The sequence below is a fragment of the Piliocolobus tephrosceles genome, chromosome 17 (assembly GCF_002776525.5).
Source record: "Piliocolobus tephrosceles isolate RC106 chromosome 17, ASM277652v3, whole genome shotgun sequence".
In the NCBI taxonomy this organism is placed as follows: Eukaryota; Metazoa; Chordata; class Mammalia; order Primates; family Cercopithecidae; genus Piliocolobus; species Piliocolobus tephrosceles.
Window position 1 is genome coordinate 57,344,510 of NC_045450.1, and position 26,732 is coordinate 57,371,241.

Here is a 26,732-nt window from a genome sequence, read left to right on the forward strand (position 1 = left end):
TTTTTTGATATGGTGTCTTGCTCTGTTGCCCAGGCTGGAGTGCAGTGGCATCGTGATCTCAGCTCACTGCAACCTCCACCTCCTAGGTTCAAGCGATTCTCCTACCTCAGCCTCCCAAGTAGCTGGGATTACAGGTGTGTGCCACAACGCCTGGCTATTTTTTGTATTTTTAGTAGAAATGGGGTTTTGCATGTTGTCCAGGCTGGTCTCAACTCTTGGACTCAAGTGATCCTCCCACACTGGCTTCTCAAATTGCTGGGATTACAGGTGTGAGCCACCGCACCTGGCCTCATTGAAGACATTTGAGTTGTTATAAGACTATTTATTTTGTCCACGTACTGTTTCTCACGCATATAATCCCCGCACTTTGGGAGGTCAAGGAGAGATAATTGCTTGAGTCCAGGAGTTCATGACCAGCCTGTGCAACATGGTGAGACCCCATCTCTACAGAAGAATTAAAAAACAAAAATAGCTGGGCATGGTGGTGCACACCTGTAGTCCTAGCTACTTGGGAGGTTAAGGTGGGAGGATGGCTTGATCCCAGGAGGTTGAGGCTGCAGTGAGCCATGATTATGGCATTGCATTCCAGTCTGGGCAATGAAGTGAGACTCCCTTTCAAGAAAAAAAGAAAAGAAAAAATAAATTATATATATATATATATACTTCTTTTTTTTTTGAGACGGAGTCTCACTCTGTCACCCAGGCTGGAGTGCAGTGGCCGGATCTCAGCTCACTGCAAGCTCCACCTCCCAGGTTTACACCATTCTCCTGCCTCAGCCTCCCAAGTAGCTGGGACTACAGACGCCCGCCACCTCGCCTGGCTAGTTTTTTGTATTTTTTAGTAGAGATGGGGTTTCACTGTGTTAGCCAGGATGGTCTCGATCTCCTGACCTCGTGATCTGCCCGTCTTGGCCTCCCAAAGTGCTGGGATTACAGGCTTGAGCCACCGCGCCCAGCCCTATATATATTTCTTTAGCACTTAGTATGTGCTCAACAAATATTAGTTTCCATTATTTCCTATATTCTAGTGGACTAAATGTTAGTGATTCTGTGAGACTGGAGAGGCCAGAAAAGAAGGCCAAATTATTATTATTTTTTGGTTTCTTGCATAACTAGCTTTTGTTTGTTTTTATTATTATTTTTTGAGACAGGGTCTTACTCTGTCACCCAGGCTGGAGTGCAGTGGCTTGATCACTGCTCACTGCAGCTTTTATCTACCCCAGGTCAGGTGATCCTCCCATCTCAGCCTCCTGAGTAGCTGGGACTACAGGCACACATCACCACACCTGGCTAATTTCTTTCTTTCTTTCTCTTTCCCTCCCTCCCCCCCCCCCCCTCCCCCTTCTTTCCTTCCTGTCTCTCTCTCTCTCTCTCTTTCTTTCTTTCTTCTTTTTTCTGAGACGGAATCTCGCTCTGTCTCCCAGGCTGGAATGCAATGACTCGCGATCTCCGCTCACTGCAAGTTCCGCCTCCCGGGTTCACACCATTCTCCTGCCTCAGCCTCCCAAGTAGCTGGGACTACAGCCACTTGCCACCTCGCCCAATTAATTTTATGTATTTTTTAGTAGAGATGGGGTTTCACCGTGTTAGCCAGGATGGTGTTGATCTCCTGACCTGGTGACCTGCCTGCCTCGGCCTCCCAAAGTGCTGGGATTACAAGCATGAGCCACCGTGCCCGGCCCCATTTTTCTTTTCAATATACTTTATTTTTAAGATTCATTTTAGGCTCATACCCAAAAGCCAAATTAATTTTTAGATGTAATTATTGGTTATGCAAAATTTTTAGTTCAGAATTCTCTTTTATGTATCCCGGGAGTATACATTCCTCCTTTTGCATATGAGAAGGTGATACCTATAAACCAATGACTCTTTAAAAACTCGATCTGGGGCCAGGCGCTGTGGGTCATACCTGTAATCCCAGCATTTTGGGAGGCTGAGGCAGGTGGATCACGAGGACAGGAGTTGGAGACCAGCCTGATCAACATGGTGAAATCCCTGTCTCTACTAAAAATACAAAAACATTAGACAGGTGTGGTAGTGCACACCTGTGATCCCAGCTACTCAGGAGGCTGAGAAAGGAGAACAGCTGGAACCCTGGAGGCAGAGGTTGCAGTGAGCCGAGATTGCACCACTGCTCTGCACTCCAGCCTGGCAACAGAGCTAGACTCCATCTCAAAACAAACAAACAAACAAAAAACATCAGTTTAGTCTTGAATGCTTCATTCTAAGATTTTCCACTCCTCATAAAAGACAAATTTATTTAAAGAATATGGAGTTAGAGAGATCTTTAGGTCCAGGCCAGGGACCCACTTGCATAGCAAACTGTTTGCCTTGCCTTAGAAGTAAGACACCTCACTCTTGGCACCTACTTGGGTCCTGGACCATCAGCTGGCATGTGTGGACGGCCTGGCGAAGGAGTTTGTTGTTCCCTGAGCTGGGCACCAGGGACTGGCTGCCCCAGTTACTGCAGATGTCTTAACACTTCTTGGACGTCCCAGGCTAATTTTAAAGCAACTGATAGAACTGATTTTGGAAGAACAAGTTTAAAACTATGCAATTAAAGGAAAACAAAAACAATTTACTATAGATTTTTCTAGACAAATGATGGTGCCCATATTTATACATATTTTCGAGATGAGGTCTCACTATGCTGTCCTAGCTAGTCTCAAACTTCTGGGTTCAAGCGTTTTTCCTGCCTCATCCTCCTGAGTAGCTGGCACTACATGTATGAGCCACTGCTCCTGGCTCAGTGGTATCCATATTAAGGAAATAAAATTACTTGAGTAGAAAACAATGGACCAGAAATCCTGCTTTGTTTCTAGATGGTGCATTCTCTTCTAGTGACCTTAGTTTTGTCATTCCTCACGGGAGAATGGCACCATTTCCTCAATTTGCAATTTAAGTTGATTGCAGTCTCATACCTGGTAAAGTTTTTCCCTCCAAAGGTGCCAAAATAATACTGAATAATTTACAAGTCAAGAAAAACTATTCTAGGAAAAAGAAAATATTGTGACATAAAGCATCTCAGGTGGCACTCTGGGCTGCCTTTTTTTTTTTTTTTTTAATCTAAGATGGAGTCTCACTCTGTTGCCCAGTCTGGAGTACAGTGATACAGTCTTGGATCACTGCAACCTCCACCTCCCGGGTTCAGGTAATTCTCCTGGCTCAGCCTCTGGAGTAGCTGGGATTACTGGTGCCTGCCACCATGCCTGGCTGATTTTTGTAATTTTAGAAGAGACAGGGTTTCACCATGTGGGCCAGGCTGGTCTCGAGCTCCTGACCTCAGGTGATCCACCTGCCTCAGCTTCCCAAAGTCCTGGGATTACAGACGTGAGCCACCACACCTGGCCTAGGGCTGCCTCTTTTGAAAAAAATTTCTGAAACAAAGAAGCAGCTTGGCAGAAGCTAATGTCCTCTGGGCTTTGGTCTTTACTCTTTTACCCATAGCAGAGTTCCTAATGCTCTTGGTAAGAGGTCAAAGAGTGTGTGGAGTTGGCTGCTTGAATTTTAATTTTTACATCCCTTCTGGCTTTTGTCATAGGTGAAAGATGAATTCCTAAACTCTTGTCTCAGGCCAGCATACATTGTGATTAGGGACTGTGCTTTAAAAGAATTGTGAAAATGCTTTTTGTGAAAACATTACATAAACAGCAGACAGGCTAATTTCTCTCTGACTTTCAGTCTTATTTATAGATTCGTGTGACTCAAAGGATAACAAAACAGGCCAGTGGAGCCGCCTCTTTGACTCACGTCACCGTATTTCTTACACGGCTGTGCCCCTCTTCACTCTCCTTTCTCGGTTGAGATCTCTGGCATGTGGAGAGGCAGGAAGGGTTCCTTGTGAAAGATGCTGACCGCATTTCTTCAGAGAGAGCTTTCCCCATCTGCTCTAAAGGTCATATGGGCTTCAACTGCTGATACTGACCGAATCATTTAAGAAACTCACTGTTTCGGACGCAGTGGCTCAAGTCTGTAATCCTAGCACTTTGGGAGGCTGAGGCAGGCGGATCACGAGGTCAGGAGTTTGAGACCAGCCTGGCCAACATGATGAAACCTGTCTCTACTAAAAATACAAAAATTAGCTGAGCGCAGTAGCACACCCCTGTAGTCCTAGCTACTCAGGAGGCTGAGGCAGGAGAATTGTTTGAATCTGGGAGGCGGAGCTTGCAGTGAGCCAAGACTGTGCCACTGTACTCCAGCCTGGGTGACAGAGTGAGACCCTGTCTCAAAAAAAAAAAAAAAAAAAAGAAAGAAAGAAAGAAACTCATTGCATCCCTAAGCCCAAACAAGACAGTTCCCCTCTAGTACCCCAGATTCCACCAGATACCATGAATTCCAAAAGGCTTCTTTCACTGCTCTGGCTCCCAGCGACCTCTCCTTTTTCTGCTCCTTCTGAACTAGGACTTCAGCGACCTCTCCGTTTTCTTCTCTTTCTGAACTAGGACTTATCTGCTGAATGATATCACTGGCTTATTTTATATTTGTGGATTTTAAAAAAATCTTGTTTTCCTCAATGAGATTGTAATTATCTGGAGGGTAGGGGCAGTCTCTTTTGTTAGGTCTATTACAAGATTCTGGTGCACCCGGGACAGTGTGGCATAGGGGAAATAATCAGGTAGCCTCTTTGAATGATTACTATATGGGTTAGAAGACAAATCCAGAGTTGGAAGCACTAGATTTGAATCTGGTCGCTACTGCATGAAAGTGTGACTGATCATTTAATCTCTCCTCCCCTCTCCTCCCTTCCCCCCCTCCCCTCCCCCCCCCTTCTCCTTTTCTTTCTCTCTCTCTCTCTCTTTTTTTTTTTATATATATTTTTTGAGACAGAGTCCCGTTCTGTCACTCAGACTGGAGTGCAGTGGTGCAATCATGGCTCACTGCAGTCTTACCTTCTGGTGTCAAAAAATCCTGACTTAGTCTCCAGAGTAGCTGGGACTACAGGCACATGCCACAATGTCCAACTAATTAATTTTTTTTTCTTTTTTTTTTGAGACAAGAGTCTCACTCTGTCGCCTAGGACGGAGTGCAGTGGCACAATCTTGGCTCACTGCAACCTCTGTCTCAGGGGTTCAAGCAGTTCTTCTGCCTCAGCCTCCTGAGTAGCTGAGATTACAGGTGCATGCCATCACGCCCGGCTAATGTTTGTATTTTTAGTAGAGACGAGGTTTCACCATGTCAGCCAGGCTGGTCTCAAACTCTTGACCTCAGGTGATCCACCTGCCTTGGCCTCCCAAAGTGCTGGGATTACAAGCGTGAGCCACCGTGCCTGGCCTAATTAAATTTTTTTTCTTTTTCTTTTTTTGTAGAAACAGGGTCTCGCTATGTTACCCAGGCTGGTCTTAAACTCCTGGGCTCAAGTGATCCTCCTGCCTCGGCCTCCCATAGTGCTGAGATTACAGGTAGCCTCTGTTTTCTTATCTCTAAAATAAGGATGATAATATTTATCCTAAGTAAGCTAGTATTTATTGTGTCCTTACTATGTGACAGTCGCTTTTCTAAGTGCTTTAAGTGTGTCAGCTCATTTAATTATCAAGCCAGCCCTAAGATGCCAATGTTAGTATAAGCCTCATTTTTCAGATGGGAGCATTGGGTTCAGAAGTGTTCAGAGATGTTAAGTAACTTGTTGCAGGTCACATAGTAAAGAAAGGAAGAGCAGGGTTTTAAGCCCAGGTAGTCTAGCCCCAGAAACTTACGCTCTTAACTACTATGCTATAATGCCTGTGTGGTTTACAAATTCATGGTGTATGAGGAGCAAATGAATGGATGTATATGAAAATACTCTGTTTTTTCTTTTTTTTTTGAGACAGAGTCTTACTCTGTTGCCCAGGCTGGAGGGCAGTGGTGCGACTCTGGTTCACTGCAACCTCTGCCTCCTGGGTTCAAGTGATTCTCCTGCCTCAGCCTTCCAAGTAGCTGGGATAATAGGTGCATGCCACCACGCCTGGCTAATTTTTGTATTTTTAGTAGAGATGAGGTTTCACCATGTTGGTCAGGCTGGTCTCGAACTCCTGACCTGAAGTGATGTACCCACCTTGGCCTCCCAAAGTGCTGGGATTACAGGCATGAGCCACTGCACCCAGCCTGAAAATACTTTTGTAAATGTAAGACATACTGTACTACTGTTATTTATAAAGGGCAGTCAGTAAATGCTTTAGTTGAATTATCAGGCGGCAAAAAAATTTCAATATTTACATTCTTATGGTGCTTTAGGGTTTTCAAAGTGCTTTCATGTAGCTGATGCCTTCTGGATAACAAGCCACTCTAAATCCATTTTGTAACAGGCAAGACATAAATAAATATTGGCAAACTGAGTAAACAGGCTCAGAGATGTTTAACACCTTGCTCTGGGCAAAAAGTGAATCAAACCTAGCAAGACTGGCATCTAAGTGATCTGACTTCTAGCCAGTGTTTCTTCAGTTTTATTTTTTGTTGTTTCTCTTTGTTAAATGGTTGTTATTAGTGCTATTTATTTATTTTAGAGATGGACTCTGGCTCTATCGCCCAGGCTGCAGTGCAGTGGCGTGATCTCAGTTCACTGGGACCTCTGTGATTTTCAAGTGATTTTCCTGCCCCAGCCTCCCGAGTAGCTGGGATTACAGGTGCGTGCCACCACGCCCGGCTAATTTTTGTGTTTTTAATAGAGATGGGGTTTTGCCATGTTGGGAAGGCTGGTATTGAACTCCTGACTTCAAGTGATCTGCCGGCCTCGGTCTCCCAAAGTAATCACGATGGGATTACATGTGTAAGCCACTGTGCCCGGCCTATTCTTGTTAAATGAAGCAGTTCTCCATAGTAAACAAAACCATAAAAATAATAATATTTGGCCAAGCACAGTGGCTCATGCCTGTAATTCCAGCACTTGGGGAGGGTGAGGTGGGAGGATCACTTGAGCCCAAGAATTCCAGACCAGCTTGGGTAACATAGCAAAACCCCGTCTCTACAAAAAAAAAAAAATACAAAAAAAATTTTAAAAAATTAGGTGGGCATGGTGGTATGCACCTGTAGTCCCAGCTACTCAGGAGCCTGAGGTAGTTCAATATACACTTTTGCAAGCTCATTTTATAACGTTGTTTTATAACATTTCCTTTTAAAGTCTGCCATACTATAATAATAAAGTTTTCATTTTATTGGTAACATAGTATTCCCTTTTATTGATGTGCTGTAATTTATTTATCTGGAATTAGGGATTATGTTTGAGAAGATGGGGAGTAAGCCTTCCTAAACTTAAATCGCTAGCCATGTAAACCAAAGATCCCAGGATAATGTGACTATGCTACATACTGGGGCAATTGCTTTTATTTATTTATTTTATTCATTCATTTAAAAGATGAAGAGGTAGCGTGTGGTAGCTCATGTCTGTAATCTCAGTCCTTTGGGAGGCCGAGGCAGGTGGATCACCTGAGGCCAGGAGTTCGAGAGCATCCTGGCCAACATGGAGAAACCCTATCTCTGCTAAAAAATACAAAATTAGCAGGGTGTGGTGGCGCATGCCTGTAATCCCAGCTACTCAGGAGGCTGAGGCAGGAGAATCGCTTGCACCCGGGAGGCTGAGGCTATAGTGAGCCGAGATTGAGCCATTGCACTCCAGCTTGGGTGAGAAGAGTGAAATTCTGTCTCAAAAATAAAAGTAAAATAAATAAATAAATAAAAGATGGGGTCTCACTACGTTGGCCTGGGCTGTTCTCAAACTCCTGGGATAGAGTGATCCTCCCACCTTGGCCTCCCAAAGTGCTAGGATTACAGGCGTGAGTTACTGCGCCCAGCCGGGGCAATTGCTTTTAATTTTAGTTGCATGGAAGAAGGGTTTGGTACTAAGATAAATGGGCTGGGTGCGGTGGCTCATGCCTGTAATCCTAGCACTTTGGGAGGCTGAGGTGGGTAGGTCATGAGGTCAAGAGATCAAGACCAGCCTGGCCAACATGGTGAAACCCTGTCTCTACTGAAAACACAAAATACAAAAAAATACACGAGAATCACTTGAACCCGGGAGGTGGAGGTTGCAGTGAGCTGAGATTGCGTCACTGCATTCCAGCCCGGCGACAGAGCGAGACTCCATCTCAAAAACAAAAACAACAACAAAAAAAGGGAAATGTAAGTTAAAAAAATACTGAAAACGAGTTTATTTTTTAATGTTTAAAACTCTTTAACGCTATGCACTTGGCATGGTAGAAAAAAAGCTCTTTTTTCCTTAGCTGGTTTAATTTTTCTTTTGTGGTTCACAATGATGTACATTTAAATTTGACCTCTAAGCAATTTTTGTGGTGTTCCAAACAGAATACTTTAGCTAACTCTGCTTTGCGACCTGCAAACTTCTTATGTGGAAACCCCAAACTAAGTTTGGCCTGTGTTCCCTACATACCTCAGAGGAAATTGTGTTTTGGCTTCATTCCACTATTTACTAGCCTTGTAGTCCACGGTTGTACCCTACAGTAGCAGCGAGGCAGAGGATCTGAATTCTGTAAACATTCTGTTCTTTAAACCACTCGTTGGTGGCTGACTCCACCCTGAGAGTGTAGGTGTGTGTGTAGGTAGGTAGGTAGGTGGGTGGGTAGGTAGGGGTGGTGGAAGTTGGTGGTACCCTATGCTAATTTATGAAATGGCACTCTGACCTGGCGCGGTGGCTCATGCCTGCAATCCCAGCACTTTGGGAGGCTGAGGTGGGTGAATCACCCGAGGTCAGGAGTTCGCGACCAGCCTGGCTAACATGGTGAAACCCCATTTCTACTAAAAATACAAAAAATTATCTGGGCCTGGTGGCGCATGCCTGTGTAGTCCCAGCTACTTGGAAGGCTGAGGCAGGACAATCGCTTGAACCCAGGAGGCGGAGGCTACAGTGAGCCGAGATCACATCATTACACTCCAGCTTGAGCAACAAGAAGGAAATTGTCTCCAAAAAAAAAAACAAAAAGGCCGGGCGCGGTGGCTCACGCCTGTAATCCCAGCACTTTGGAAGGCCAAGGTGGGCGGATCGTGAGGTCAGGAGACCGAGACCATCTTGGCTAACACGGTGAAACCCCATCTCTACTAAAAATCCCAAAAATAGTTGGGTGCGGTGGCGGGCGCCTGTAGTCCCAGCTACTCCGGAGGCTGAAGCAGGAAAATGGCGGGAACCCGGGAGGCGGAGCTTGCAGTGAGCCGAGATCCAGCCACTGCACTGCAGCCTGGGCGACAGAACGAGACTCCGCCTCAAAAAAAAAAAAAAAGGCACTCCTTAACAGAAGCCCAGTGGAGGAGGGGAGAGGATGTGTCTTTTAGCCAAGTCAGTTTCTTGGAGCCTGTTTCTCCTTATTTGTAAAGCTAAGTTACTTATGTTTGCCTAGCCTGACTCAGGAGGTTGTCTAGAGGGTCAGATTAGATTACACACATGAAAGCGCCTCATGAACAATGTGATATCAATATTTCATAATAAAAACGATAATTATTATCGCACGCATGGTCTCATTTCTTTCCAGCCACTTGGCATGCCCCAGTAGTTCAGGGACAAAATTGTACAGATGGGCCTGCTTGGTTCAACTTTTTTTGTGTGTTTTTGAGACAGGATCTCACTCCGTCGCCCAGGCTTGGCTAACTGCAACCACTGCCTCCGGGGTTCAAGCGACTCTCCTGCCTCAGCCTTCCAAGTAGCTGGGTTTACAGGGGCCCGCCACCATGCCCGGCTAATTTTGTATTTTTAGTAGAGATGGAGTTTCACCATGTTGGCCAGGCTGTTCTCGAACTCCTGACCTCGGGTGATCCGCCCGCCTCAGCCTCCCAAAGTGCTGGGATTACAGGCGTGAGCCACTGTGCCCGGCCTACTTAGAGCAATTTTTGTAAAGTGTTTTGAAATCCCTGCATGAAAATGACTAAGGAAAAAGGTGCAACCTTCTGTCTATGACACCCAGGTCCTAAACTCAAGATTTGTGGTTAGTCCTGGGCAGGCTGGTGGCTCACACCTGTCATCTCCACACTTTGGGAGGCCGAGGCAGGCGGATCACTTGAGGTCAGGAGTTCAAGACCAGCCTGGCCAACAGAGCGAAACGCTCTCTTTATTAAAAATGCAAATATTAGCCGGCTGTGGTGGCGGGAGCCTGTAATCCCAGCTACTTGGGAGGCTGAAGCAAGAGAAATTGCTTGACCCCGGGAGGCAAAGGTTGCAGTGAGCCGGGATGCCGCCTCTGCACTCTAGCCTGGGCAACAGAGCGAGACTCTGTCTAAAAAAAAAAATTGTGTAGTTGGTTCTGTTCTCTTTGGCACCCAGCCTGGTGCTGTGTTGTATTGTACTTTGTTGCCAATCTAGCGGAAGGATTTTAGTCTAGGTAGGTCACCTTTCCTTTAAACAGGCCAAGGTATCAGGCCCCCTTTACATTCACACGGAAAAGACTCGCGTCATATGTTAGTAATTATTTACCAGGTTAGGAACTGTCTGGTTAGACTTTCTTTGGCCCTGGTCATTAATTCATGGAGTCATAGACCGAAAGCCCATTCCGTAAGAGTTTCAGCTAACATGAGTCCAAGTCTTCTTTCCACATGCGAGGAAACTGAATCCCTGGAGTTTAAGTGACTTGAGCTGTGCATGAACCGCGGTACTGGGCGTGGAATCCATTCTTGTGAGTCATCCTCTTAACTCTTCATAAAATATGTTGCAAAGACACCATAAAACCATAGAATACCACCTGGAGCATGCTCCTTAAGTTAAAAAGAAAGCAAAAATCTTACAGGAGACAGCAAAGAGTTTTGGATGCTCGTGGATGAACACCATTTCAGCCTTGCTATCTTCTCCGCCCCCCCTCTGCCTCGCCTGCTCCCACTTCCTGGGCTACCTGACCTAGCTCCGCCTCCTCCAGGTGGCCCCACCGCTTCCTGGTAGCCCAGCCCCTCCCCCGCCTCCCGCCAAGCGGAACCAATGTCTGTCCGCTCCGGGGTCGGCCGGATCTTTCTCGCTCAGACTCTTCGCAGCGGTGACTCGGCAGCAGCGTCTCGCGTCATCAGTGACAGCCCCGATTCCTTGCTACGCTTTGCGTCGCTCTGCCAGAAGCAGTCGCCTCCTCCTTGGCAAATAGTCCTCGGCAGGGTCCGAGTTCTTGGTTAATCCGAGAGGAGAGGTACGAGAAGTTGCAGTGCGGCGACACGGAAGCGACCAGACGAGTAGGCCAGGGAGCAAAGTTTCCTCAATAGTGTGTGAAGTTAGTTAAAAACTCTCTCCTTCCTTAGGATCCCTCCGCCTGCAGTAGCGGTGGTGAGGCCGAGGGAGCCGCCATTTTGGATGTTCGGTTCCTGCTGCCACTGCTGCCGCCGCCCCCGGAGCTGCTGGTTTCATTCGAGGTTTCGGGCCGGTGAGTGTCACTTGCGGCACTGAGGGCATATTGCTGCTTTTGCCCCGCCGCTGGCGCGGGCGCTCGACCGGAAGCTTCCTGTCAGTTTCAGGGGTCCGGTCCCAGGCTGTGGGTGTTAAGAAGAGAAGACAGAGAGGCTGGGCCAGGAGGGGCCGGGAGCCCCAGGGGCTGCTCCGACTTCTGGAGGGCCGACTCCGAGGCCTCGGACCGGGAGGTTCCGCGCGCAGCGTTGTTCCGGGTAGTGGCGTTGCCCCGCGGGTACGGGCCTCCTTGAACCTTTGACTTTCTCAGACTGCGATCTTTGAGGGCTCATTCAGGGAGCCTGGGGTTTAGCGCGGCGGGCCCCACCCCCGCGTGTCTTCTCTGAGCCACGTATCAGCGTTCTTGTGTCTTGTACCCGTGTCAGGTCTTTCAGATAACTCTCAGCATTTCCAAATGCCTAGTTAATCGCTACCTGCCCCTGCAGTGCCGTCCTCTCGGAACCAGACATCGGCCTCGCCTCTCCCTAACCTTCCGACCAACTTCTTACCCAATTTTCCGCGCGCGCGTGTGTGTGTGTTTGTTGTTTTGTTTTTTTCAGCCTACCTGCGAGTGTAATGTTTACCCTTTTCTCAGCTCCTGGGTCTGCGGACGTCAGCGTCTAATAATTCTCCCGGGCTTCCTGATTGCCTGAAAGAGTCGGGACGATTTGGTTGATTGTTTCCCGGTTAGGAGACTTGGTGTAGGAGATGCATCGAACCACTCGCTCAGAGTGTGCTTCAGCAGTAATGTTTATGAGGCAGATTAAATGGCTTTTGGGAGGCAGGAGCTGTCAAATGTTTTCTCATTTGTGTATTCCCTCCCTGTGCTGAACACTTAGCTTTTTGGTACTCACTGACACTTGTGTGGTGTTTTTTTTTTTTTCTCCTCCCCTATTACATATCCCTGAGCATGGAAATCTGTCCATGGAGAAAAATATTAATCTGAGGTAGGTAGAAAGGAGAGCTGGGCTGCTTTACAGTGATTCGTTAACCGAGGAGAGGAGTTAGTGCTTTCTTAGTGACCTTAACTTTGAGGTGTTTGTACAGTAATGATCTTTGGTGACTGATTCTAAAAAATACTTGTAATAACTTCATGTATTGGGTTTTTCTGGGGATAGTTGAATTTTAAATATTCACTTCCACCCTTCCCTAGAATACTTTGTCAAATACCTAACTTGTCATACAGCCTGACTTTCAAGTTTGAAAAATATGAACCCTCTAAGTACTCGTAATCTAGTCACTTTTATTCTAAAAGCGTGTTTGCAGTCTAGCATGCTTGAATGAAAAGTATTTGCTTTAATTACTATTATTATTATTATTATTATTATTATTATTATTATTATTATTATTTGAGACGGAGTCTGGCTCTGTCTCCAGGCTGGAGTGCAGTGGCACGGTCTCGGCTCACTGCAGCCTTCGACTCACTGCAACCTACGCCTCCTGGGTTCAAGCAATTCTCCTGCCTCAGCCTCCCAAGTAGCTGGGACTACAGGTGCACGCTGCCACGCCCGGCTAATATTTTGTTGTTGTTGTATTTTAGTAGAGATGGGTTTCACCATGTTGCCCAGGCTGATCTCGAACTCCTGAGCTCAGGCAATCCGCCCGCCTTGGCTTCCCAAAGTGCTAGGATTATAGGCGCGAGCCACTACGCCTGGCGAATAAAAAGTATTTCACAGTAATTCACTGATATATTTCCTACGTTTGAAGTTAGGCGAGTGTGATTGAATCACCCTAATTTCATCTCAGCCTGGGTTTTTACATCTGCAAAAGAGAAGTTAACTTATTTGAGATCACAGTCTAGTGGATGAAATTTAAATTTATAACTTGAAGTGAGTCAAGCTTTTTAATACTGCTAAGCCACATATATAGATGCATTATTCTTATCAGGTTATTGAAATGAGATTGTAGATAAATTCCTGTATAGGTCATATGGTGTCTCAGGAGAAAACTATTTTCAGTGTAAATAGTGATCTTGTTATTTGTTTTTTTTTTTTTTTTCTTTGAGACAGAGTCTCTGTCGCCCAGGCTGGAGTGCAGTGGCCGGATCTCAGCTCACTGTAAGCTCCGCCTCTCGGGTTCACTCCAGTCTCCTGCCTCAGCCTCCCGAGTAGCTGGGACTACAGGCGCCCGCCAACACGCCCGGCTAATTTTTTATATTTTAGTAGAGACGGGGTTTCACCGTGTTAGCCAGAGTGGTCTCGATCTCCTGACCTTGTGATCCGCCCGTCTCGGCCTCCCAAAGTGCTGGGATTACAGGCTTGAGTTACCGCGCCCGGCCCAATAGTGATCTTGTTATTTGTTTTAAGGAAATTTTTCAAAAACATATTAGTTACTATTAGATATGTGAGTTCTGTATTACCTTGAAGCTATGTAATTTTCTCTTTTGGTTTAAAGGAACTGTCAAACACTGAACACCTATGTAATGATCGCTCATTTACTAAGCATGCTCTCGCAGTTACTACTGAAATGTGCCATTTCTGACTTAGACTTTTCAAGTAAGGTGTTAGCAGAGCTATCACATAGATGTTAGTTAACTCAGTGTTTTTCATGCTTTAATATATTGGTATTTAAATGTCATTCAGGCGGGTGCTCAGTGGCTCATGTTTGTAATCCCAACACTTTGGGAAGTGGAAGGTGGATCCCTTGAGCCCAGGAGTTAGAGGCCAGCCTGGGCAACATAATGAGACTCCGTCTCTACCAAAATATTTTAAAATATTAAACTTTTAAAAATTCATTCTTAGATAGTTTGCATTCACTGGGGAAAGGGTCCTTTTGCCTTAACAAATTCCTAGCAAAGTGGTGTTTAGTGCACCATTGATCAGTGCATATTTGAATGTCTGCTTTGTGTTTAGGAAACCTCCGTTTCTTTTGGGAGCAGTTGCTTGTTCTTTGGTCTGACCTCTGTTATTGACAGCAGTTCTAGATTTGAGGGCAGATTTTAGAGTGAAACTATAAAGTACAGAAATTGCCAGGAATGCCTTGGTGATATTTCACCCCAGTGTTTATTTTAAAAAGGAGTTTTAAAAATCAGTGGTATGCAAACCAAAACCAACCTTATGATTTATAAAAACTGTTATTTTCTATCATTTTTATTGTTTGAACAGGGTCTCACTCTGTTGCCCAGGCTGGAGTGCAGTGGTCTCTGCTCACTGCAGCCTGGACCTGCTGGGCTCAAGCGATCCTCCTGCCTCAGCCCTCCACGTAGCTGGGACTACAGGTGTGTGCCACCACGCGGGGCTAATTTTTGTATTTTTTGTATTGATAGTATTTTGTCATGTTGCCCAGGCTGGGCTCAAGCAATCCTCTTGCCTCGGCCTGCCAAACAAAGTGCTGGGATTACAGGTGTGAGCCACCTCACCTGGCCAAAACTCTTTAATTTATACAAATTTAAAAAGTTGAATGAGTATTTTCCAAGAGATTATTTTTAATTAAAAAAGTTGAATTGGCAGCCTACATACCAAAACAGATTTTCTACAATGCTTAATCCCCTTATTTGCATTTGATGAGGATTTTTAAAATTTTGTGTATATAGCAGGACTTAATTGCAATCAAAACTTTAAAACTCTTACTTAGAGCTTCAGAAAATTAAAAAATACTGTTTTAAGTGCTTGTAATTTAGTCTGTCCTTGCTTCATGAATTGTTTTCAGTTCTTGTTGTTTTGTTTTGTTTTTTGAGACAAAGTCTTGCTGTGTCTCCCAGCCTGGAGTGCAGTGGCTGGATCTCGGCTCACTGTGCAACCTCCACCTCCTGGATTCCAGTGATTTCTGCTGCCTCAGCCTCCCAAGTAGCTGGGGTTACAAGCGTACGCCACCATGCCCAGCTAATTTTTGTGTTTTTAGTAGAGTGGGGTTTCACCATGTTGGCTAGGCTGGTCTCGAACTCCTGACCTCAAGTGATGCACCCACCTTGGCCCCCCAAAGTGCTGGGATTATAGGCGGGAGCCGCTGCGCCCAGTCTGTTTTCAGTTCTTGATTTTGGCTTTCTTTATTCTCTGTTGCTTTTACTCAGTTTCTAATGCAGAATAATGTTGAAAGTAGCAAACAATTTTTTTTTCAACTCCTCTCAGCTTATAACTAACAAGCAATTTTATTTTTATTGATTTATTGATTGAGATGGATTCTGACTCTTTCACCCAGGCTGGAGTGCAGTGGTGCAATCTCAGCTCACTGCAGCCGCGACCTCCTCCCAGGGTCAAGTGATCCTCCCACTTCAGCCTCCTAAGTAGCTGAGACTGTAGGCATGTGCCGCCGGATTTATTATATATATTTTTTGTATAGATGGGGTTTCACCATATTCCCCAGGCTGGTTTCGAATTCCTGGGCTCAGGAGGTCCTCTCACCTCTGCCTCACAAAGTGCTGGTATTAAAAGCATGAGCCCCCGTGCCTTGCCCACAAGCAATTTTAAACTTAAGAGAGTAGGCCGGTGCAGTGGCTCATGCCTGTAATCCCAGTGCTTTGGGAGGCCGAGGCAGGCGGATCACTTGAGGTCAGGAGTTTGATACCAGCCTGGTCAACATGATGAAATTCCATCTCGACTAAAAATACAAAAGTTAGCCGGGCATGGTGGTGCGCATCTGCATTCCCAGCTACTTGGGAGGCTGAGGCAGGAGGATTGCTTGAACTGGGAGGTGGAGGTTGCAGTGAGCTAAGATCAAGCCACTGTACTCCAGCCTGGGTGACAGATGGAGGCTCTGTCTCAAAAAAAAAAAAAATTAAGATAGCCTATAGGTTTATATAATCTTTTGTATTTCTTGGCTTACAGGTTTTGAAATTATCTTTGTTGGCCGGGTGGCTCATGCCTGTAATCCCAGCACTTTGGGAGGCCGAAGCAGGCGGATCATGAGGTCAGGAGATGGAGACCATCCTGGCCAACATGGTGAAACCCCGTCTCTACTAAAAAATACAAAAATTAGCTAAGCATGATGGTGCATGCCTATAGTCCCAGCTACTTGGGAGCCTGAGGCAGGAGAATCACTTGAACCCGGGAAGTGGAGGTTGCAGTGAGCTGAGATCGTGCCACTGCACTCCAGCCTGGGGACGGAGTGAGACTCTGTCTCCAAAAAAAAAAAAGAAAAAAAAAGAAAATGTCTTTGTCAAAATGTAGTAGCATTTTTCCAGTTGCCTTTTTGTATAGAAAATTTTATTTCAATGAGGTAAAGAAAGAGAAAAGAGAAAAAAAAGAGTTGTCTTTTTTTTTTTTTTTTTTTTGAGATGGAGTCCCTCTCTGTTACCCAGGCTGGAGTGCACTGGAGCGATCCCCGCTCACTGCAACCTCTGCCCCTGGGTTCAAGCAATTTTCCTGCCTCAGCCTCCCGAGTAGTTGGGACTACAGGTATGCACCACCATGCCTGGCTAATTTTTGTGTTTTTAGTAGAGACGAGTTTCACCCTGTTGGCCAGGCTGATCTCGAATTCCTGGGCTCAAGTGATTCACCAGCCTCGGCCTCCCAAAGTGCTGGGATTACAGGCGTGAATGCGGTGTCATTTTTACTTTGAAGATACATGTGAAGTTTTTTTCTTCACTGACAGAGTAGCACAATACACTTAATATGGCCTGAGTTTTGGTTGCTGGAGAAACTGGTTAAAGTTTGAAGGGTCCAGAAGTGGGAGAAAAAAACACACTTGCCAAATGTGTTGAGTCAGCATTGACACTTTAGCATAAAAGTGCAAAGTTTAGGATCAGATGATTGAAATGAAAAATGCTGTTTTTCACTAGGTACTCGGAAATTTTACTTTTAAAAAAAGCCTACTCAGACCATTGGAGAAATTTGATTAGTAAATTATAAATGTTGGCAAGAAATTAAGTAGGTTTAGAAGGAAGAAGTCAGTTTTTTAAAAGATGAGGAAAAAATACATGTGATTTTTGTAACTTACGAATAATTAAAAACATCTTATTTTTTATTTACTTTTTTGAGACAGGGTCTCACTCTGTCACCCAGGCTGGAGTGCAGTGGCACAGTCTTGGCTCACTGCAAGCTCCGCCTCCCGGATTCCTGCAATTCTCATGCCTCAGCATCCCTAGTAGCTGGGACTGCAGGCACCTGCCACCACACCTGGCTAATTTTTGTATTTTTAGTAGAGACGGGGTTTTGTCACGTTGGCCAGGCTGGTCTCCAACTCCTGGTTCACTTGCTTCAGCCTCGCAAAGTGCTGGGATTATAGGCATGAGCCGCTGAACCTGGCCGAAATATTTTAAATATTTCAAAGCTATGTAAAGATGTTACACGTTTTCTAAACCTAAAAATAAACTTTGCTGGCCAGGCCTGGTGTCTCATGTCTGTAATCCCAGCACTTTGGGAGGCCAAGTCGGAAGGATCACTTGAGGACAGGAGTTCGAAACCAGCCTGGGAAACACAGTGGAACCCTGGCTCTACGAATTTTTTTTTTTTTTTTCTTGAGACAGAATCTCCCTCGGTCACCCAGGCTGGAGTGCAGTGGTGCGATCTCGGCTCACCTCAACCTCCGCCTCCTGGGTTCAAGCGATTCTCCTGCCTCAGCCTCCGAAGTAGCTGGGATTACAGGTGCCCGCCATCATGCCCAGCTAATTTTTGTACTTTTAGTAGAGATGGGGTTTCACCATATTGGCCAGGCTGGTCTTGAACTCCTGACCTCGGGTGATCCACCCTCCTTGGCCTCCCAAAGTGCCGGGATTACAGGCATGAGCCACCGTGTCTGGCCCAAAATTTTTTAAAGTAGTTGGATGTGGTGTCTTTGCCAGTAGCCTTAGCTGCTTGGGAGGCTGAGGCAGGAGGATCACTTGAACCCAGGAGTTCAGGGCTGCAGTGAGCTAGGACTGTGCCACTGCACTCCATCGTGGGTGACAGAGATAGACTGTCTCAAAAAAAAAAAAAAAAAAAGTAAAAAAACACTTCTTTTGCTTCCTTTTATGACTGAACAATTTCTCAACAGTGAGGTTTAGTTAAATAGGTTCACTAACTTCAGTTGTAAAAATACTAATGGACCTCCTTTTACTTTGTGTTGTACAACTGTATAATCATTTATATAAGTTAGCTCTTTTAACCAAATACACATTGAGTATCCCTTATCTGAAATGCTTGAGACCAGAAGTGTTTCATGTTTTGGAATTTTTTGGATTTTGGAATTTTGCATTACACTAGTTGTACATCCTTAATCCTAAAATCCAAAATCTGGAACACTTGAAGAGCATTTCTTGTTTTTTTTTTTGAAACGGAGTCTCACCCTGTTGCCCAGGCTGGAGTGCGGTGACACGATCTTGGCTCACTGCAAACTCCGCCTCCCGGGTTCATGCCATTCTCCTGCCTCAGCCTCCCGAGTAGCTGGCACTACAGGCGCCCGCCACCACGCCTGGCTAATTTTTTGTATTTTCAGTAGAGACGGGGTTTCACCGTGTTAGCCAGGATGGTCGCGATCTCCTGACCTCGTGATCCGTCCGTCTTGGCCTCCCAAAGTGCTGCAATTACAGGCATGAGCCCCCGCGTCCAGCCTTGAAGAGCATTTCTTCAAGCATCATGTCAACAATCAAAAAATGTCAGGTTTTGGAGTATTTCAGATTTTGGATTAGGGATGTATACCCTATAGTGTTACATCATCTATTCTATGACAGTCGTAATTACCCAAAATTTTAACAGATTATCAACGAATATGCTTCAATATTTCTCTCAGTGCTTAGTTAAGTACTGTGTATACTCATGTAAATGTATATATGTAGGATTTTTTTGTTTTTACTAAAGAGAGATCCTATTATTTATATTACTCTATAACATGCTTTTTTTTTTTTTTGAAACATGTCATGATCAGTAAATACAATTCTTTTTGTTTGTTTTGTTTTGTTTTTTGAGATGGAGTCTTAGCCTGTCGCCCAGGTGGAGGCAACCTCCACCTCCTGGATTTAGCGATTCTCCTGCCTCAGCCTTCAGAGTAACTGGGATTACAGGCACCTGCCACTGCACCCAGATAGTTTTTGTATTTTTAGTAGAGATGAGGTTTTGCCATGTTGGCCAGGCTGGTCTCAAACGCCTGACCTCAAGTGATCTGCCTGCTTTGACCTCCCAAAGTGCTGGGATTACAGGCTTCAGCCACCGCGCCCGGCTATCTTGTTCTTTTAAACAGTCCTATTGTGTCTTGTAGCATAGATGTACCGTAATTTATTGTTATTTTCCTGTGAACATTTAGATCGTTTCTAGATTTTTGCCACTTAACAAAGTGCTACAATAAATATCCTTGTACATGCCACTTTATTTGCTGATGCTTTTGTTTCTGTAGAATCTCCAAAGTGGGAATTCTGGGTTAACAGAGAAATATATTTTAAACATTTTTATTGCTAGATTATTTCCTAAATAGGTTATCATAATTTTCATCCCAAGTAGCAGTGTCTTCTCCATATAATCAAACCATTGGGTGTAAATACATAGTTTAATTTTTACTAGTCTGCTAGATGATAAATGGGTCATGCAGTTTGTCTTAATTTTAACTTCCCTGTTACTGGGTCTAGCCTTATTTGATATGTGTAATGGCCATTGGATTTCCTTTATTCAGAATTGTCTGCTCATGTCCTTGGTTCATTTTTCTTTCTTTTTGTTTTTTTTTCTTCCTTTAGGAGCACTTATGGAATATTAATTCTTTGTTATATGGCATGTGTATTTTTCTTGTCTTTCATTTATCCTTTTTTTTTTCCTGGGAGACGGAGTTTTGCCCTTGTCGCCCAGGCTGGAGTGGTGTGATCTCAGCTCACTGCAACCTCCGCCTCCTGGGTTCAAGCGTTTCTCCTGCCTGAGCCTCCTGGGTAGCTAAGATTACAGGCGCTCGCCACCATACCCGGCTAATTTTTGTACTTTTAGTAGAGATGGAGTTTTAGCCATGTTGGCCAGGCTGGTCTCAAACTCCTGACCTCAAGTGATCTGCCCGCCTTGGTCTTCCAAAGTGCTGGGATTACAGGCGGGAGCCACTGTACCTGCCCTCATTTATCTTTTAACCTTATTTGTTTCACAGACATTTTCAGGTAATTATATATATTCCTCTTTTCCTCTTTGGTTTCTGAAACTGTCTTATAAGAGTCCATTCCAGCTGGGTGCAGTGGCTCATGCCTCTAATCCCAGCACTTTGGGAGGCCAAGGTTGGCGGATCACGAGGTTAGGAGATTGAGATCATCCTGGCTAACACGGTGAAACCCTGTCTCTACTTAAAATACAAACAAATAAGCTGATCGTGGTGGCACGCGCCACCGGGAGGCTAAGGCAGGAGAATTGCTTGAATTTGGGAGGCAGTGAAGTGAACTGAGATAGCGCCACTTCATTCCAGCCAGTGGGACAGAGCAAGACCGTCTCAAAAAAAATTTGTTTATTTTCTTGTAGACACGGTCTCACTGTATTGCCCAGGCTGGTTTCTAACTCATGGCCTCAAGTGATCCTTCCACCTTGGCCTCTAAAGTGTTGGGACTACTGGCGTGAGCCACCGCACCCGGCCTTAACAGTTTTTGATGATAATTTGTGTGTGTCTATTTGCTCAAGTTTATTTTAGGTCTTTCAACAAATATTTTATAGATTTTATATTTTTTTCATATAGTTCCTATACCTTTCTTACTAAATTTATTCCTATGTATTTTATTTTGACACTATTGTCAGTGGGACTGTTTATCCTCCATTTCTAACTAGTTAATATCAGATACATCAATTAAAAGTAAATATTATACCATCTTTAATTTTCTGTGGACAACTCCCCCACTCTCCTTGTATATCCAGAATTGATAGAACTTGGATTCATGAAGAATATGCTAGGGAAAATTTGTCATCTTAGTATTATATTAAGTAACTTTTTTTTTTTTTTTTTTTTGAGATGGAGTCTTGCTCTGTCGCCCAGGCTGGAGTACAGTGGCATGATCTCAGCTCACTGCAACCCCTGCCTCTCGGGTTCAAGTGATTCTCCTGCCTCAGCCTCCTGAGTAACTGGGGTCACAGGCGCGCGCCACCACGCCCGGCTAATTTTTGTATCTTTAGTAGAGATGGGGTTTCACTAGGCTGGTCAGCCTGATCTTGAACTCCTGACCTCGTGATCTGCCCGCCTCAGCCTCCCATAGTGCTGGGATTACAGGGGTGAGCCACCCCACCTGGCTATATTAAATAACTTTCTAATGTTTCTGCTCGTCATCCTAGGGAAGAGTACCCTTAGATATATTTTTCTGGAATGAATGACACCTTACTAATTTTGAAAGTTTACGGTTGCTTTATTTATACGTTTTTGTTAATTTGTTTGATTTTTTTCTTTTTCTTTTTTTTTTTTTTTGAGATGGAGTCTGGCTCTGTAGCCCAGCCTGGAGTGCAGTGGCCAGATCTCAGCTCACTGCAAGCTCCGTCTTCCGGGTTTACGCCATTCTCCTGCCTCAGCCTCCCGAGTAGCTGGGACTACAGGCGCCCACCACCACGCCCGGCTAGTTTTTTGTATTTTTTTAAGTAGAGACAGGGTTTCACTGGGTTAGTCAGGATGGTCTTGATCTCCTGACCTCGTGATCCGCCCGTCTCGGCCTCCCAAAGTGCTGGGATTACAGGCTTGCGCCACCGCGCCCGGCCTGATTTTTTTCAAAGCAAGTTTTATTCCAAGTTTTACATGCTCATTACTTGAAAGATAGCAGACTATATATAGAAGTTAAAAAGGCATCTATATTTACATCAGATAACCTCCTTCAACATTAATTCTACCCTTTGGGTTATGATTTTAAGCCAAATTTTTGTTTTGAGAGTTTGAAGATACTTTTTGAATTGAGAGTACTTTAGTATGGTTTTGCTAATAAAATTACGGTTGGGAGAGTGAAATTTTTTAAAATTTCATTAGTGTCAGATTAGATGTTTGTTTTGTTTAGCTATCATGGTTTACTGGCCTTTATTGCTTTTCATGCATATATACGTATATATATGTAAAGTTTTTTAAGAGTCAGGGTCTTGCTGTGTTGCCTAGGCTGTTCTTGAACTCCTGGGCTCAAGCAGTCTGCCCTCCTTGGCCTCCCAGAGTGCTGGGATTACAGGCCTGAGCCACTGCGCCCAGTCTGCTTTTTATGCATCTCAGTGCTTTTGAATTGTTAGTAGGCATGTTTGCATTTACAGGCATTTGCTTTTTAGATATCAGTTCTGGTGAATTCTGGTTATGGATAATTAAGCATAAAAGATTCCTGTAATTACTGTGACAATTTAGGGAGAATTGAACTTAAGTCCTCTTAGAGGGATGCCAGCTGGCTGCCTAGACAGGGTGGGGTGGTATCTCAATGTGATCATATATTCCACAGCCTATTCTTTAGCCTTGAAGATCCAGAAATTCCATTTTAGTAGTTCATCTCCTAGGGTTGATTGAGACCAATCAAACACACTGATTTGTAGGTTATAATAATACTGTAGTATTGTAATTCACAAGGAGGGGATATGCTTTTCTCCTGAATTACCTGTGTCTGCATTCCACAGGACACTATTCCTTATATGGAAGTACTTGGGAGTTGAGGCGCTTAAGGAAGCATTTAATAATCAGAAAGTTGCACTGTGAGCCTGAAATCAGAGCATATAAAGTTGGTCTTGAGTGTTTCATCATTTTAGGCCATGGTGAAACCTGATTAAAGAATTATGCTTGTCTTACAGTGGTGTTTGCCTCTCTAATGACCAGAATACTTATCCCCAGATTTATTTCATTTTATTATTATTATTTTTGAGACGATCTCACTCTGCAACCCAGGCTGGAGTGCAGTGACTCGATCTCAGCTCACTGCAACCCCTGTCCCCTGGGCTCAAGTGATCCTCCCACATCAGCCTCCCGAATAGCTGGGACTACAGACGCATGCACCACCACGCCCAACTAATTTTTGTATTTTTAGTGGAGACTGGGTGTTGCCGTGTTGCTCAGGCCAGTCTTGAACTCCTGGACTTGAGCAGTCTACCTGCCTCAGCTTCCCAAAGTGCTGGGATTACAAGCGTGAGCCACCACGCCTGTAATCTGGCCTGTCCCCAGATTTAATCTCTCCTGTTCAAACGGTGAAGTTCTAACTCTGGTCTTTTCCGTTTATTCACTCTGTAGACCATTTCCCTTCTGTGAACACATTTCTTCATATAGGGGAAATAGGTGTGCACCCCTCCCCTCAAAAGAAAGCACAAAAACACAGGCAGTGAGAAAACCAGCTAGGCTAGACCAGTGTAATCATAGCCAGAATATCTAAGATGTATTGTAAAGTAAAAGTCTGATTGAAGCATAATACAATCAGTTGATTTGGTTTAAGCTTTCCTAGTGTCACATTCTAGTCATAGTATTTTGCAAGTTATAAATGCGTTAAAGCAACTCAGATATACATATGAAATAAAAATCTGAAATAGGGGTTCTGTATGGCACGTAATATAAAAATACAGGCCATCTGGAGAATGCAAGAGGGAAAGCATGGTAACTTCTTTGGAGGGTTTTGCCTGATGTTAACTTGCATCCCTTGAACATTCTCAGCCATACTTAAAGTCTGTTACTGACATAGTAGTCAGTGGTGAAGTTAATTGAAGTCTCATTTATTTGCTTGAGTCTTTTCTCATTGTTTAGCCAGAAAGACTTCTTCAAGTACAATCTTTGTTGGTTAGGAAAATAGGTGATTTTCATGGTGAAAAATTAACTTTTAGAATTTTGTTTTCAGATTTAGAGCTCAAATAACCTGAGATCTATTAGGGGAAAACAGACCACATAGCTGCAGGAGCTCCAACTTTTTGGTTGTGTCCTTGACAGTTGGCTATCAGTAGCTAAAAGTGCACAGTGAGCAGTGTGAGTTCTGAAACAGGGAGAATGTTCTCTGGGCAGGGTAGAAGAGAGAACTGGGTTGAGTTCTGACAGCCTTTTTCCATAGCTGTTGGTGAGCAGCCAGTACACTTTTATTTTTTGTGCTTTGGAAAGGACAATTCAACTTTTTTTTTTTTTTTTTTTGAGGCGGAGTCTCGCTCTGTCGCCCGGACTAGAGTGCAGTGGCCGGATCTCAGCTCACTGCAAGCTCCGCCTCCCGGGTTTACGCCATTCTCCTGCCTCAGCCTCCCGAGTAGCTGGGACTACAGGCGCCCGCCACCTCGCCCGGCTAGTTTTTGTATTTTTAGTAGAGACGGGGTTTCACCGTGTTAGCCAGGATGGTCTTGATCTCCTGACCTCGTGATCCTCCTGTCTCGGCCTCCCAAAGTGCTGGGATTACAGGCTTGAGCCACCGCGCCCGGCCATTCAACTTTTTTAAAAGATATTTTAGCATTTAGGATTTAATAAATATGGTATTTATCAAGTTTGTATTCTTATAGGAGGATACAAGAGTGAACAAGGCAAATGAGGATCTAGCCTTAGGGAGCTTGTATTTAGTGGGAAAAATGGGCATTTCAAAGTTAAAAAAAAAGGTACTTCTCATGGCCTGAGAATGGTATTGCTGTATGAGAAAAATCTTTATCCTTAAAGGGATTTGTGGAGATGTTGGAATATAGCCATTTTCCCCATTTTGGCCATAAATTTTGGGGAGAATTGAAACACGCACACATTATTTTTTCTTCTTCTGTTTAAATTTTTTTTTTGTCCTTTAGTTTGTTTATAATTTTGATTCTTTGGGCATGTAAAGTAATCTTACTTAGTTTAAGCTTCAAAACCCAATTTTGCTTAACCATTTTGGGTAGAAATTTTTCTAAAATGAATTTTATGTTCCTTTTTTCCTCTGTTTTTATCATTATTTATCATATAACTGTTAATGAAAACTGAAACACATTAATCTATAATCCGTGTCCCTTAAGTCAGACTTTTAATATTTTTGTGTTCCCTTTCCATCCTTGTTTTAAGAGATGTTATTATTATTTGCTTTAAAAAAACAGGACAAAGAGGGACACTTTATTTTGTTAGAGTGTACAAACCATAATGATATAAAATATGGAACACTTAAGCGTAGAATGAAACCATTGGCATACTAAATGTAAGTGGTTATATATAAATGGGGAAATTGAGAGAAACACAATCATAGTGGTAGAGTTTAACACTTTTCTCAGTCTTTGATGGGTCAGGTAGTTAAATTAGTAAGGGCAGATGGTGTCTGAACTATAAAATTTTTAGAACTTGGTTATAATACAGATACAATTTTGTATTCATGTTTTTTCCCTATGCATTGAATGTTAAATGTTAATCTTATTTTAACCACTTCTTGGAGAATCAAGGTCTTTTTGTAAAACCACATTATGGACCGAGTGCGGTTGCTCACGCCTGTAATCCCAGGACTTTGGGAGGCCAAGGGGGGCGGATCACTTGAGCTCAGGAGTTTGAGACCAGCCTGGGCAACATAATAAAACCTCATCTCTACAAAAAATAAAAAAAATAGCCTGGTGTGGTGGCTTGCGCCTGTAGTCACAGCTACTTGGGGAGCTGAGATGGGAGGATCACTTGAACCAAGGAGGCAGAGATTTCAGTGAGCCGAGATCTTGCCACTGCACTCCAGCCTGGATGGCACAGTGAGACCCTGTCTCAAAAAGAAAGCAAAGAACAACAACAAAAACTACATTGTGGTACTATTTATAATTTATTGGTGCTCTTAGGACCTTAGTGGGAGTTGGCTACTTTTTGGATATACACTAAGTAGCTCCAGACTGTTTTAAAAATGCTTGTTTCTGCTGTATATAGGTTTTTATTTATTTGTTTGTTTTTGTTACTGCTTTTGTTTCTTCCCTTGGTGTTGGGTGACATTTTTAACTATCGTAGGTGTCCTTTTCTAAAGCAGTTTCTATCTCCTGGGTCTACCCTCCTCCCCTCTTTCACTTACAGTTTTCTGATTTGTAGCTTCTGTTCCAGAACAGGCTGAATGAGAACCTCTATTTGGAGTAAAGTAGATGTTTTCGTGTGTTGATGTGTCAGTCTCTATATTGGCTGCTTGAGATAATAAAAATATGTTTTTGGATTCTCAGCTATGTGCTGTATAGTTTCATTACTGTGTTCAGCACTTTTTAAAAAAAGGTTAGAGTTTATTATTGTTATTTCTCTTGTTTGTTTGCTTTTTGTGTTTTTGAGACAGGGTCTTGTGCCATTGCCCAGGCTGGAGTGCAGTGGCCCGATCTCAGCTCACTGCAGCCTCACTCCTAGGCTCAGGTCATCCTCCCACCTCAGCCTCCCAAGTAGCTGGGACCACAGGTGCATGCATGTCACCATGCTTGGTTCATTTTGTTGATGTTTTATAGAGACAGGGTTTCAGCATATCGCCCAGGCTATTATTGAACTCTTGGGCTCAAGCGATCTGCTTGCGTCTGTCTCCCAAAGTGCTGTGATTACAGGTGTGAGCCACTGTGCCCAGTCTCACTTGTAATACTTGTAATTCTTTTTTTTTCTTTTTTTCTTTTTTTTTTGACAGAGTCTCACTCTGTCGCCCTGGCTGGAGTGCAGTGGTGTGATCTTGGCTCACTGCAATCTCCAC

General features: G+C 44.1%; 1 protein-coding gene across 1 annotated transcript in view; it reads left to right on the top strand.

Moving 5' to 3' along the window:
* Nucleotides 1-10,906: 10,906 nt before the first annotated feature.
* AP1G1 (adaptor related protein complex 1 subunit gamma 1) overlaps nt 10,907-26,732 on the top strand; it is a 90,161-nt gene continuing 74,335 nt past the window's right edge. The window contains exons 1-2 of the mRNA XM_026456482.2: nt 10,907-11,081; nt 11,191-11,312. The gene's annotated coding sequence lies outside the window, so the exon portion shown is untranslated. The remainder of the gene's footprint in view (nt 11,082-11,190; nt 11,313-26,732) is intronic.